Source organism: Diceros bicornis, chromosome 18 (assembly GCF_020826845.1).
Source record: "Diceros bicornis minor isolate mBicDic1 chromosome 18, mDicBic1.mat.cur, whole genome shotgun sequence".
In the NCBI taxonomy this organism is placed as follows: Eukaryota; Metazoa; Chordata; class Mammalia; order Perissodactyla; family Rhinocerotidae; genus Diceros; species Diceros bicornis.
This window is the reverse complement of record NC_080757.1, coordinates 42,308,442-42,321,658: the sequence shown is the minus strand read 5'-3', so window position 1 is coordinate 42,321,658 and position 13,217 is coordinate 42,308,442. Positions and strand designations below refer to the sequence as shown.

Below are 13,217 nucleotides of genomic sequence, written 5' to 3'. Positions count from 1 at the left end.
GTGCATACAGTAAAGTGTGTAACGTGCACAGGTCTTAAGAATGAAGCTCAATTTTTTATCTCTGTATACACCTGTGTAATCTTTCATGTCTTGCTTCTTTCACTCAACTTGGCTGGGAGATTCCTCCCTGTGGTGTGGGTTGCAGTAGTTTGCTCTTTTTTACTGCTGTGGAGCACTAAGTTTTTAAGATCTAGCCATGTGGCTCTGTGTACACCCAGTCTGGTGCTTCTCGCTGCTGCTCCGTGGCGCCTCCTCCCCATTTTACCTTTCCACTCTCCCAGGGATGGACAGGCAGGGTGCCTCGGGAATCATCCTCATCCATCTCCCCTTATGGAGCCGTGTGAACATTTCGCTGCGATGAATACCTAGGAGCAGAATTGCTGGGGCACGGGGTCCGGGCAGGCTAAAACTGACAAGTTCTACCAAAGCAGAAGGAGCTGGGAGAAGGAAGAGCTGGTGATCCTCCCCACCCCATTCCCCCTCACCCCACTCCCCCTCCAGGGAAAACTTTCAGCTCCTCCTAGATGTCCTCTTGCAGGACCCAGCTAAGCGCCTGGCTTCCTGAGTGTCACTGCCTCCATGGCAGCCCGCGCCATCCTGCTGCATTATAACAAGACGATAATCAATGAACTGCTAACTCTATTGCAATAAAGGAGTGAGCCCAACCTTATATAATTCTTTTTAATTGTTTTCTCACATTACAAGGGTTTTTTTTTTGCTAAACTTATTCCGCCATAAGTTATGTCGTTTAATTTCTCAGAGTGCTAATAATTTAATTGCTTCCTTCCTGCACACAAAGTGCCTGTACTGTCCTCCCTCCCCGGCGTGGAGATTATAAAACGGAGTTGGCAGGAATACCTAAGAGGGGAGTCTCTTCGGCGGCAGGATTTGATGGGAAGCAGCTTTCTCAGAAGTTAGTATGTGGGGCTGGGAACCTGGCTGAGGACTTCAAAGGGGCATGGGGCCCCGCCCCACCTGCCCCCCGCTAGGCTAGCTGGAGGGGGCTGGTGATAATCACAGGGGAGGAGAGCAGGAGAAGGAGCTGAGATTAGAGGGGCGGGATGAGGTAAGGCAGCACTGAACACAGACAGTGTCCCTGTACTGAAAGCTGGGATCCATCTGCAGCAGGAGGGATTTGATCAGACTCAGAGATGTTCTGGACAGTGAGGACTCTGAGGTGCTCACTGGACCCAGGGCAGAGTGGGGAGGTGACAGCTGATAACAAGAATTAGCATCTATTGAACACTTACTGAGAGCATGACACTGTGCTCCCCATATCGTCTCAGTTTATCTTCACACCCAACTCTGAGGTTATTTTACAGATGAGGAAACTGAGGCAAAGAGGGATTAGCTTGCTCAAGTCCCCATAGATTGTTGGTGGTGGAGTGCTTTCATCTACCACAAGGTAATGCCTCCGCCCTCTGTCTGTGTTGAATGATGGCGTCATGTCTTACGTGGTAAGAGAGGGAGGTATAGGCCTTGGGACAGGATCAGGGATGAGCTTCTCTTAAAGGTTCCAAGGCAGTGTCCTCCCTTCCTCCCTCTGCCCAAGGTCTAATCATCAAAGCTGCTTTCACACCCCTAACCCCACCTCCAAGACTCCTCCTTGACTGTAAGATACAATCCAAGCTCCAACACAAGGTCTCCAAAATGTTCACACTCCCCAGCCCTCAATACCCAAACTCGTCACCACCCTGGCACACATATTTCCTTTCGTGCTTCTGCACCTCTGCAAATGCTGCTTCTTCAACCTGGAAACTTTTACCCTCCCCTACAGATGAAATCTCACAAGGCCTAGCTCAAATACTTCCTCTCCACTCCCCTGGGTGGAGCCCCTCTCTCAAATCTCCCAGGACACTCCGAGCACATCTCTCTGGGAGGGAGACCTGGTCTGCTATATTGTTGGCATGAGCTTACTCAGCTGTCTCCCCTTGCTACTTACCAGCTCTGTGACTTTGGGAAAGTTACTTAACTTCTCTGAGCCCCAAATATGTGTGATGTGGAATAAGTGAGTGACACATGTAAAACGGTTAGCCTGGCACGTGGTGAGTGTTGAGCGAAAGTCACTGTTATTTTCAGCTGTCGTTGACTATGTATTCCCATCTCCTAGCACAGTGCCTGGTATGTAGCAGTTGCTCAATAAATGAATAAAATGGATAAAATAACTAATTAATTAATTAATTACCTGCCACCCCCTCCCAGCCCCAGAAATGCTGCTGTTGGTCCAAGCTTGGGGCCCCAGATGTAGCATCTATTTGCTGTTTCCATTAGCCTGGTAATTCCTCTGGAAGCCAGGGCCCCAAGGGTTCCACATAAATTAGCACCTTGTCCCCACCCAGAGAGTGGGCGGCAGAGGGCATCCTGAACAGCAGTCACCAGGCGTGGGCCCTGTCCAGGATGTCCTGCCTCCAGGTGTGGAGAACCCAGAGCTTCGCCACCCCAGATCACTTTCCTTACCACTTTCCATTCGCTGGCTTCAGTTACAATCTCTATTATCTGGAACCGGGAGTCCTCAGTTGGGACTCTGCCTCCTTGCCCTGCTCCTTGGGATGGCAGTGTCTGGGACAAGCCTCGTGTTGTCTGTTCTCAGTCTACTGAGTCCACTGATACAGTGAAAGAGCACTGGACAGAGAGTCAGAGGGGTTCAGACTCCAACTGCCATTCCTGGCTGTGTGACCTTGGGCAAGTCACTGAACCTCTCTGAATGCCCAGGTTGTGGTATAACGTAGAGATGGGTGAGACTCAGCAGTGTAAAGACAGAGATTATTCTGATGGTCCCCTTTCGCTGTGACAGCTGCCTGCCCTGGGAGACTGAATGGGGGGGTCAGAGGTAAATGCTTTGGGGTCTCTAGAGTTTGAAATCCTGAGGGGCCAGGAAAGAGGGGCGGAATACAGAGCCACCACCACTAGCCACAGAAAGGTGGGTGACTTGGAGGGCACGGGCAGACACCTCCTACCAGGGGTACCCATGGGACAAGGCACCGTGAGTGTGACCTGTGGCTGCCATGTTCCCCCTTCACATGAAGTTGCTGAAACTGGCTTTGAGCAAAAAGCACAACTCACTCCCCAGAACTGTCTGAGCAGAGAAAGTAAGCTTAACAACTCCTGGAGGAGGTCGGGGGTGGGAGGGGGTGAGGGCAAAGTCACCGAAGCCCCTCCCTCCATCCCAGGGAGGAAATACACATATCAGTGTGGTTCTGGATTCCTCATCCTCAGCAGAGAGCAGCAGAGACCAAACGAGGGCCTGACACCCCACCTGTGAGTGTGAGGGGCCCAGCACAGAAGGATCTCCAGGAAAAGCCACTGCTGAGCAGAGCGGGAGCTCAGAGCCTCTTCAGACTAGAATTGGGGAAGCCCCCTCTGGGAGAGGCTCCCCCACCGTTGTGTTGACACACACCTCACCCAGATTGCCTTTGGTGCCTCGAATTTGAGTTGTGAGAAGTGCTGTTATTATAGCATTACACTGCCACTCCTTACTCACCTCCCCACTAGACAGGAAACCTCTGGTGGGTAGAGACCTGTTTTACACCTCCGTGGACAAGCCCCTTCTCCCAGCACCCACTCACTCCTTCCTTCATTCACAAATATTTATTGAGCACTGATGTAGGCACCAGGGACCCAGGTTGGATGCCTGAGGTTCATTCTTTTGGGGTGTCAGCTGCTAAATCTCCAAAGTTTGGTCTCCCAGGTTCCCAAAGGTAAAATTTCACCACTTCATCTGAGAAGAGGGCAGTGGGTCCAGCCTGCTAAGGAGAAGCCACAAGCTGTATGCTTGCAGAGGAAACCAGTTCCCTCTGTCCTCCTTCCCACAGCACAGGGGTGTGATGGCCCCATGGAAAATTCACAAGCAGGATCTGGAATCTCAGCAGGGGAACAAGCCCAGGCTCCATTCAGGGGAATCCCTGCCACCCAGACTGAGCCTGAGCCCTGGGAAGGGTGTCCAAGGCCACTGGTGTGCACAGGCCTGGGCAAGGTCAGGGCCGACGGGAACCTCCCTTTCTCTCACACTGGCCTGGAATTTCTCACTCAGCTTTGTGGACAGCCAACGCAGACATCAGGTCTGGGGCCGCAGAGCCAAGATTCCAAAGAGAAAATTCCAAGGCAAATATCTCAGGGCTTTTTAGTCTCCCCACTTCCCACAACTCCCTTCCACGCCACCCTGGAATCTTCCCCTAATCTAGCCTTGTGCTTCCCACACTCCTGCCTTTGGTCCTGACATCCCCTAGGTCTGGAATACCCTCCCCTCCAGCCCCACACCTGAATCCTACCCACCTCAATGCCACCTCAATGTGTCTCCTTTGAACAGCCAAGTTCAGGCTGTGGTTAGGACTTTGGCTTCTGAAATCAGACAAGCCTGGATTCATAGGCTGGCTCTGCCCCTTCCCAGCTGGGTGAACTCAGACAAGTTCCCTCTTCTCTCTGAGCCTGTATGTTCCCATCTATAATAAGGGGATAATGACAATCCCCTCCTCCATAGCGTTTTTGAGAGGATTAAATGATTTTACACAGGCTTAGAATAGTGCCTGGCACCTAGTAAACCCTCAGTAAATGTTAGCTATTTCTATTTTACTTATCACATTCTCCCCATAGCAGAGAACGTCAATCTTCTCTACCCGAGGGAAGCTCAACCCACAGATGGAACTCCATGGCTATGTGTTGAATGAATGAATGAATGAACAAATGAGGAGGGATAGGGCCAGCACTGCAGGTGTGAGCTTTCAAAAGAGTTACCGTCAGTGCTGCTCAAGATGGTCTCCTGGGGTTGACTCCACCAGCGACCCTTCTCCCTTTGGTCCCGAGGAAGTGCCACCCAGGCACAGGGTCTTCTGCTCATCTCTCTGACTCTGGGCTATTCTTCAAGGCAGGTTCCCAAGTGCCTCTGGCTGCCTGGCCTCCGCCACGTGGGTGCAGGAAGGAAGGGGCAAGCACAAAGCATGCTGCTTGAACCCCTTCCTCGTAGGTGGCAGAGGGAGGGCAGGGGCCGACCCCAGTGGCATGGTGGCTGAGCCCTGCCCTGGGAGAAGCTGTCACTTCTCACCCTGTGGACTCGGGTCCAGAGCCCATGGTGATGGGCAGGGCTCTCCCCTGAGGATTCTCAAATCTGCTTCTCCATCTCGTTCTGAAAAAATCAGGCTTCAGGAAGGAAAGAGCATGGTGTATTAGGAGCCCCTTCTTTCCCTTGTGCGGGTCCCCCATTCCCACATCCCTGAGGGCTCTGGGAAGAAGCAGGGAACTGGAGCCAGGTGGATATGTCACATGGAAGCAAAGTCCCAAGCCCCTGCCTCTATGTCACCTAACTCGCCACCCTCCACCGCTGGCTCTCCTGACCTGGGAAGATGTATCTCCAACCGTCCTTCTCAGCCCCCTGGGCAGGGTCCTGCTGGTGAGAGGGATCATGCACTGCCTTTGCTCCTGACTCACCCAGAGATACTCGGCCACTCCTTAGGGCTGCCCTTCTTTCAATACGGACTCCCACTACCTGTGAATTAGGTCCTCCACCTACACTTTAGAGCAGTGCTCGGCGAACTTTTTCTGTAAAGGGCCAGAGAGTAAATATTGTAGGCTTTGCAGGCCACACCATCTCTCCTGCAACTGCTCAACTTGCTGTTGTAGCACAAAAGCAACCACAAACAAATAAGCACGACTGGGTCCAATAAAACTATTAACGGACGCTAAAATTTGAATTTCTTATATTTTTCATATGTCATAAAATATTTTTCTTTTGATTTTTTTCCAATCATTGAAAAAGGTAAGAACCTTCATAGCTTACAGGCCCTACAAAAATATACTGTTTTTAATAAACAGGCACTGGGCCCGACTTGGCCCACAGGCTGTAGTTTTCGAGCCTTGCTTTTGAGGCTCCCGTCCTTCTATGTCTCTCCAGAGAGCATCCACCCTCCACAAACTCAGTTCCAGGGGCTGCGCAAAGTAGCCATCTTTGATTCAGCCTTAACAGGCCATTTGCAAAACCCAGACTGTTCCAGGGGCTTGACTGGGTACCAGAGGGATGTACAGAAAAGGAGTAAGGCACTCAGCCCACCCTCAGGGAACTTCTAATCCAATGGGGGATCCGAGACAAGACAGAACAGGATTCTAATACAAGGTCGAGGAAGATGGACATCAGGAGACAGATCTCACCTTGTCTGGTGAATAAGTAAGTGCTCTGCAACTTGCATTGAGATAGTGAAAGAGAGTAACTGGCTCCCTAGGAGAACAAATGTACCAGGAAAGATTTCATGGAGGAAATGGCATTAGAGATGGACTTGAAGGAACAGGAACTCCAGGACTGCTGCTGTCACCCCTGGACCCTTCCTCCAGGGAAAGGGAGCCCTCTGGCTTTTGCATTAAAACATTGAGGTACAGTACAGTTAGAGTATAGTTACTCCCCACCAGGTAATGGGCTCCTCTGGGTAGGGGTAGGGGCCTGACTCAGTTCTGAGCCTCTGGACCCCAAGAACATGTTTTTGCACAAAGTACATTTTGGTAAATGCTTGCTGAGATTGAGTTGAGGTTGGGGTTAGGGGAAAGGATGACAAAGAAGATTTCTGATGGAAATTAGACCTAATAGATTGGGTTGTTGTGTCTATTTTATGCAGCTCCCCGGGCCCCTGGAAGACATTTCCCACGGAATGTGCCAGCTGTCCTGGGGACAACCTTAGGGTCTCTTAGAGGGGACTCCTCATGCTGAAGAAATTACTGCAGCCTTCTGACTTCTTGGAAATGAGAGTGAAGCAGTCACTATTACAACCTGTGTATATGCGTGCGCACGCACACACACACACACACACAAGGACCCACAATCCTCCCTCCCCCAACAGCCACCACCTGCCTCTTAACTGGACCCCCCACTTCTCTGCAGAAGAAGGTGAGGCCCCTTGTCCCTAGAAGCTTGGACAGCCCAACAGCCACTGCGGACTGGGCCCTGGGGGCCTCGAAGCCACCCCCCCTAGAATCTAAATTAGCCTGGCCACCAACACCCAGTAAATGAGAGAGGCCGCTGCCTCTAAGCTGGCATACCAGCACCGTGGTTAAGCAGTTGTCAATGCTTCCCCAAGACAGCAGCATGCAGAAGTGGGGTGGGAGGGACTAGTCAGGACAGGCTGAAAAGAGCCACCCCACCCTTACAACCTGTACCCCACTTGCTTTCTCCCTCTCACCCTGGCAGCCTTGCCTGACTGATCTCCCTGAGAGGAGTTCTCAGGATACTGGAACTCAGCCCCTCACCCCATGGGTGCCTTTGACTCCATAGCTAGCCCAGCACTGCCCACATGCCCTATGTCCCATCCAAACATCAGCCCATACGCTGGGAGCAGGAGAGGCCTAAAGTGGAGGAGGCAGTGAAGTGAGGGTGTGCAAGGGGAAAGGGGCAACCACAGAGACCTTGCACATTTGTGTGGGTGCACCCGCATACAGAGAGAAATTGAAAAGGGGGCTGGTTCCTGTTAACTCAGCATTTACGACACATTATCTCTAGTCCCCTAGCTCCTGCAAAGTAATTGAAATCACGAGCCAAGGTAGAAAGTATTATCCCCATTGTACAGATGAGGAAACTGAGGCTCAGAGACGTTGACTCACCCGGATCATGAAACCAGTCAGAAGCACAACCAGACTTTGTCCGTCTCAAATCCTGTGCCAGGTAATCAGACTAAGATTGTGTTTAGGGGTCCAGCAAAGCAGAGGCACCAAATTTTTTTTTCCACGGAAATACTTTGTTATTGGTAGTCAGGAGAAAAACAAATCTTGTCTGGACTTCCTCTAATTTATTCTATTTGTTTATATTGTTATTTTAAATTGTATGGGAGGCAGAGGAGTGAGCACGACTATCTTAACAGTACATAGAACAACCTCCAGAAGTTCTAGTCCAACTGCATGAATTGCTTCTTGAACTCCTTGCTCTCTGGTTATGCCAGGCTCCATCGGGACAGAATTTCTTTGGCTCTTGATCCGTTCATGCCATGGTGCTCACAGTTCTACACCCTTTTTATGAACAAAGGAGAGGGGATTAATGTATGTGTGTGAGGTCTGCAATTGTTATATGCATGGTCTGTGTCACCAAGAATGCGCAAGAAACTGAACATCTTGGCTGCCTCTAGGAAGAGAAAATAGTTTCCCAGGGGAGAGATTCTAAAATTTCACCAGAGGGGCCAGCCCTGTGGCGTAGTGGTTAAGTGCGCGGGCTCCGCTGCTGGCGGCCGGGGTTCAGATCCTGGGCACGCACTGACGCGCCGCTTCTCAGGCCATGCTGTGGTGGCGTCCCATATAAAGTAGAGAAAGGCGGGCACAGATGTTAGCTCAGGGCCAGTCTTCTTCAGCAAAAAGAGGAGGATTGGCATAGATGTTAGCTCAGGGCTGATCTTCCTCACACACACACACAAAAAATTTCACCAAAGAGCGTTATATGACTTTTAAATTTTGTACCATATGAATGTCTTACCTACTCAAATAAATAAATATAAGTTTTACAACATTTATAACATCGTTTTAAGCAAAAGAGACATAAAATAGCTTCTGTTTTCAACTCTGCAGATATAGCTGGGATAAGAAAAACAAAAGTCTGGTTACTACCTTGTAGTGAGGCAGAGACAAAAATACAGAGAACCAAATGCAATTTAAAATCTCACCAAATGAGATTCATGCAGAATAAGGATCCAGCCTGGGAAGCCAGGAAAGCGAGAGGGAGGGAACTGGGTAGAGAAGTGATGGTACCGACTGGGGAGGTGGGGGAAGGGGCTCCAGAGGCCAGGCCCCTCCCAGCATGAGTGTGCACTGGGAACTGGGGCGAAGGGAGACAGTTAAAGGGAGAGGAGCAGAGCTGAGCGATTCTTGCCCTTGAGATACGCCAGGAAGTTGAAGTAGGGACAGAAGGTGCAGCCGTGAAGAACCAGCCCCTCACACATTACTGGAGCTTCAGGGGTCCCTTCCCCAATGAGACTCAGTTTCTTTGTCTATAAAATGAAGGGTTTGGCCCAGAAAAATCTCCAGGTGCCTCATGGCTCTAATATTCTCTGATTTGATGGCTGCAGCCTTTCTGCAAACGTGCATAAAACAGATTAGTTCTAGCAGTAGTAAAAACAAAACTGAAAATCAGATTTATCATTTTAATTAAATATACTTTACATTCTCAATTTCTAGGGAGCAAAATGCTTCCCTCCCATCAGCTTTCCCTTTGTCGGAGACATTCATGTCTGATGCGCAATTTAAGAAAATGCCGAACCACCCCCTAAGAAGACACACAATTAACAAGACCCTAACAGGTATTTCTTAACAGGAAAGTGGGACTTGTAGGGGGAAAAAAGAACATAAAAAGGAAATGTCAGGGAGGGGAGGGTCAGGTGGGGTCAGGCTATCAGAGGACTGGGGATCAGGCTGGTAAGAACGACCTGCTTTTGTCTCTGCTCGGCTCCCAGAGGCAGCTGGGTGGAGTGTGGACAGGGAATCAGGAGGTGGGAGTATGGTCCCCTGGCCACGCTCTCACCCCCGGGTGACATAAGGCAAGTTGCTCTCTGAACTTTAGAGTGCTCAACTATAAAATGGAACTAACAATACCTACTTGGAGGAATGCTGGGAAAATGTAATAAGATAACATATCTGAACAGGCTTAGGAAAACAATAAAGTGTAAAGCATATGTCCGACACCATATTTTGGAAACTCAATTTGGGATCCAGACGTCTGGTCCCCATCTGCTTAGGTATTATGTCCTCTCAGCATGCGTCCCCCTCACATCCGTCCTTCCTTTCTGCCGTGCTCTTCCCGGCCCAGGCGCTGGGTCCCCACAGAGCAAGAAGAAAGCAGCGCCTTCTCCCAGGAGGAGCGTCATTTCCTGGGCTCTGGGCTCCACAGCCCAGGCTCGTAAATTAACAACTATGGCTGTAAATTACCAGATAAATCCGGGCTGGAGTCGCCAGCAGGATAGATGAGAATCAACAGGAGAAATAAATCTATGGCAGCAGCTCCCTGAGTCCCGGGACAGTGGGGGTGGAGGGAGTCAGGTGGGTGGCGACAGAAGGGCGAAAGAGTTTCTGTTGGGGGAAAAAAACACTCAGAAATAAAACCTGGAATCCCCATCCCTGCCACCACTTCCCCCCCAGAAAGAGTCCAGGATGAGTCAAGTCCCCAGGCTTCTGCCAGCTGTGGGGTTCCCTGCCGCTGCCTTAGCGAGCTGGGGCCTCCACTCAGCTGCCCATTATTCTTGATGACAAGAGCAAATACAGGCACTCTCGCAGAACTGAGGAGAGACGAAGGGGAATACGGCGTTTGATCTTTAAAGAGAGCAACTGCCTTCCCTTGGCAGAGCCCCGCCCAGTGGGAGCTGTGGCCCCTCATAATTCAAGTCTGCACTTAATTAAAAAGGGGAGCATCCTGGACTCTGCCCAACTGGCATCTATTCCACGCGAATCCTTCAGCCTGCTGACATTTGTCCGTTTGTCTCTCTTTGAGAGAAAGGGAAAAAATTCAAAAGGAAAAGCAAAATCTTATATCCTGCAGCTTTCAGAGACAGCCTGTTCCTGAGCTGGGGCGCTTCGTCTCCAAGCAGAGGGTTGAAATCTAAATGAACAGGGGAAGAGACGGAACAGGACAAGGAAGGCTTTGCATTTGGGGGGAGACCTGAGCGGCTGCAGGCAGCAAATATGACAAGCTGAAGTCACCAGCACCTTCTGAAAATAAAAATTACTTTCTTTGGGCCCCCCTTGGTCTCTCTTTGGCCTCCCAGACTCTTTTCCCAGCTTTAGGCTCAAGCTTTCCTCCTGGACAATGTTCCAGATGAAAGGAGGGCACATTTATTCAGCTTTGTTTAAAAATATTTAAATGCTCCTCACTGGGTTTCTGATAAGTTCCTATTACAGCTCCCCAAAGGTGACTCCCCGGCAGAAATCCTAAAATCAGCCCCTCGCAGGGATTGGCTTGGTCCCACAGAGGTCACTGCATTCACCCATCTACTCCTGAGAATTTCACAGCTGTCACACCCAGATGAGGGTCTCTGGGGAATCAGAACCTCCCACCTCAGATTCCTGACTGCGGGCCCTACCTGCAGTAGCAGACCCCTGGGGAGTGAAGCTGGGGTGATCCTCTCCTCCTTGTTCTCCCAAGGTTCTTGAGGACATCCCAGCCCCACAACACTCAAGGGAAAGACAGGTCTGGTCCCCACCCAAGGCCTCCTTTTTCGGACTTTTCTAGTGAGACAGCTCTCCTCTACCTCTGGAGTTGAGCAAGACATCAGCTTTAGCCGTGCCTTCCCTCTGTAGCCCGACATGCTCCCAGCCAGCTGGCTGGAGGGAGGGTCCCCTTTTCTGTGGGGTCTCGGGAGAGGTCTCAGGCTAAGTGGAAGGGGGAGAGGAACAAGAGAAGCAGTTGCTTCACCCTCCTCCAACCACATTCTCCAAAAGTGGTGCCTTTCCAACCATTTTTAAGGTAAGATCTATTGACAAGTTCTATGATCTTGTAAAGACATCTGTGATAAAAGACATTAGGACAGTGGTTCTTAACTCCGGGGTTGGGGGGTGGGGGTGTCACAGACCTGCTCTGTGATGACCCTGACAAAAGCTAAGGACCCTCTCCTCAGCAAAATGCACACACACACATACACACACACACCAGGTCAGGCAGTTGGTTTCAGGGGTTTGCACATCCATAGATGCCCGGTTCAGAACCCCTGCAGTTTAGAGGAAGCAATGTGAAAGTGGGCCTGTGAGACAAGACAAAAGGAAATCCAAGAGTGGCACTGTTTTTAGTGGTCTTGACCCACCAGCCCATGGGGAAGACCCATGCTCCCCGACCCCCACTGCCTGTCCCTGCTCCCTGGTAACAGCTCCAGTCTGGGAGACACTAAAGGGACATAAGACACCACTTAACCCTGTTGTTTCATCTATCTGGTCTTCTGAGCTGTCTCCCTGGGCTGCCCTCTGAGTCCCACCCCTCAAGCCTCTGGGACTCTCAGCTCCTCCAGAAGCGGAGGAAGCCAGGCCTTTGAAGATGTTTCTGTCCTCCCCTCACAGTCCGGCTGGACAGATCACGCAGCCCCCTGCCACTACACTCTCTGAAGGCCGCCGTGAAGAGCCTGCTTTTATGATGGCTCCTGGGTCTCTTGGTCTGCTCCAGATGCCTCGAAAGAATAGCTTCCTTTCCCTTCCCAGTGCTCCAAACTTCCAGCTCCCTGAGCAAGCCCCAGGCCGCCTTTGAATGAACATTTGCATATCTAAAACCCACATTTACATTTTATAACTTAGACTCCTGGAAACCAGGTCAGAGTCCAGCCCCAATATACTACAGGAAAGGAAGTGTTTACCTGTGCAACCCCCACCAAAGGTGTGTTGGGGGGTGCAGGGAGTATGTCGTGCGTGTCCTCCATGAAGCTGTGTGTCCAGCAGGGGACTGTGCGCATCCTTAATCCGGTGTGTCCATGTGTACTCTCCTCTATCCGGCATGTTGTATGTGCCCTCAAAGTGTACTGTTTGTGCCTATGAGTCTGTTTGGGGTGCCCTCAGTCTGTTCAGTGGACCCTTGGAGTAGACGTGTGTTTTTGAGGCCTCAGTTTCCTCATTTGTAAAGTGGGGATGCCGCCTCACGGGACTGCTGTGAAGGTTGTGTGAGTTAATGCAGGCCGAGCACTCGCAGAAGTGCATGGCTAGTGGATGCGCTCAGTAAATGACGGTTATTGTGATGTGATTTCCACAGAAACCTCCAGCCCCTCTTCCTTCCTCTCCCCAACTACCTGGAGCCCTGGAAGAGGCTCGAATGTTCTCCCTGGAGATGTTACTGCTCTGAGCCTGGGGGTTGATCAGAGGCCAGGTGACAGCAGTGGCGGCAGCAGCAGTATCTTCTCTCACTCAGCCTGTGTGCTGAGCCGAGCCGGAGCAGGAGGAGGAGGGCCCCTCAGCCACGACCCTGGATGGGGAATGGGGAGGAGCACTTACTCTGCAGGGAGCCAGGGGCCCTTCCAGAGAAACATAAGAACTCAGAACCAGCAGGGCACCCCGAGAGAGCCCCCAACTGGAGTGCCCAGTCCTGGACTCACCGGAATCTTCTTCATTGTCATGGAGACTACATCAGTGCTGCCTTCCCGGAAGAACTCTCTGTCCTCCTCCCTCACTTCTCTTGGCCCTGAGACACAAGCTCCTCCTTAAACTGGTTGCAACCAGCCCAAAGCTGGGATTTGCTTGGGCTTGCCTCTCCCTCCTTGGGCAGGGTTCCTGCTAAGCTCAATTAGTTTGGTCTTTAT

At 51.0% G+C, this 13,217-nt stretch overlaps 1 long non-coding RNA gene across 1 annotated transcript; it reads right to left on the bottom strand.

The window, feature by feature from the left end:
- Positions 1 to 7,983: 7,983 nt before the first annotated feature.
- On the bottom strand, positions 7,984 to 13,092 carry LOC131417556 (uncharacterized). Its single transcript, XR_009222722.1, has 4 exons — positions 13,014 to 13,092; positions 12,711 to 12,883; positions 9,880 to 10,020; positions 7,984 to 9,028 (listed from the first exon to the last, which is right to left on the bottom strand). It is a non-coding gene; the product is annotated as an uncharacterized LOC131417556 (long non-coding RNA).
- Positions 13,093 to 13,217: the final 125 nt, after the last annotated feature.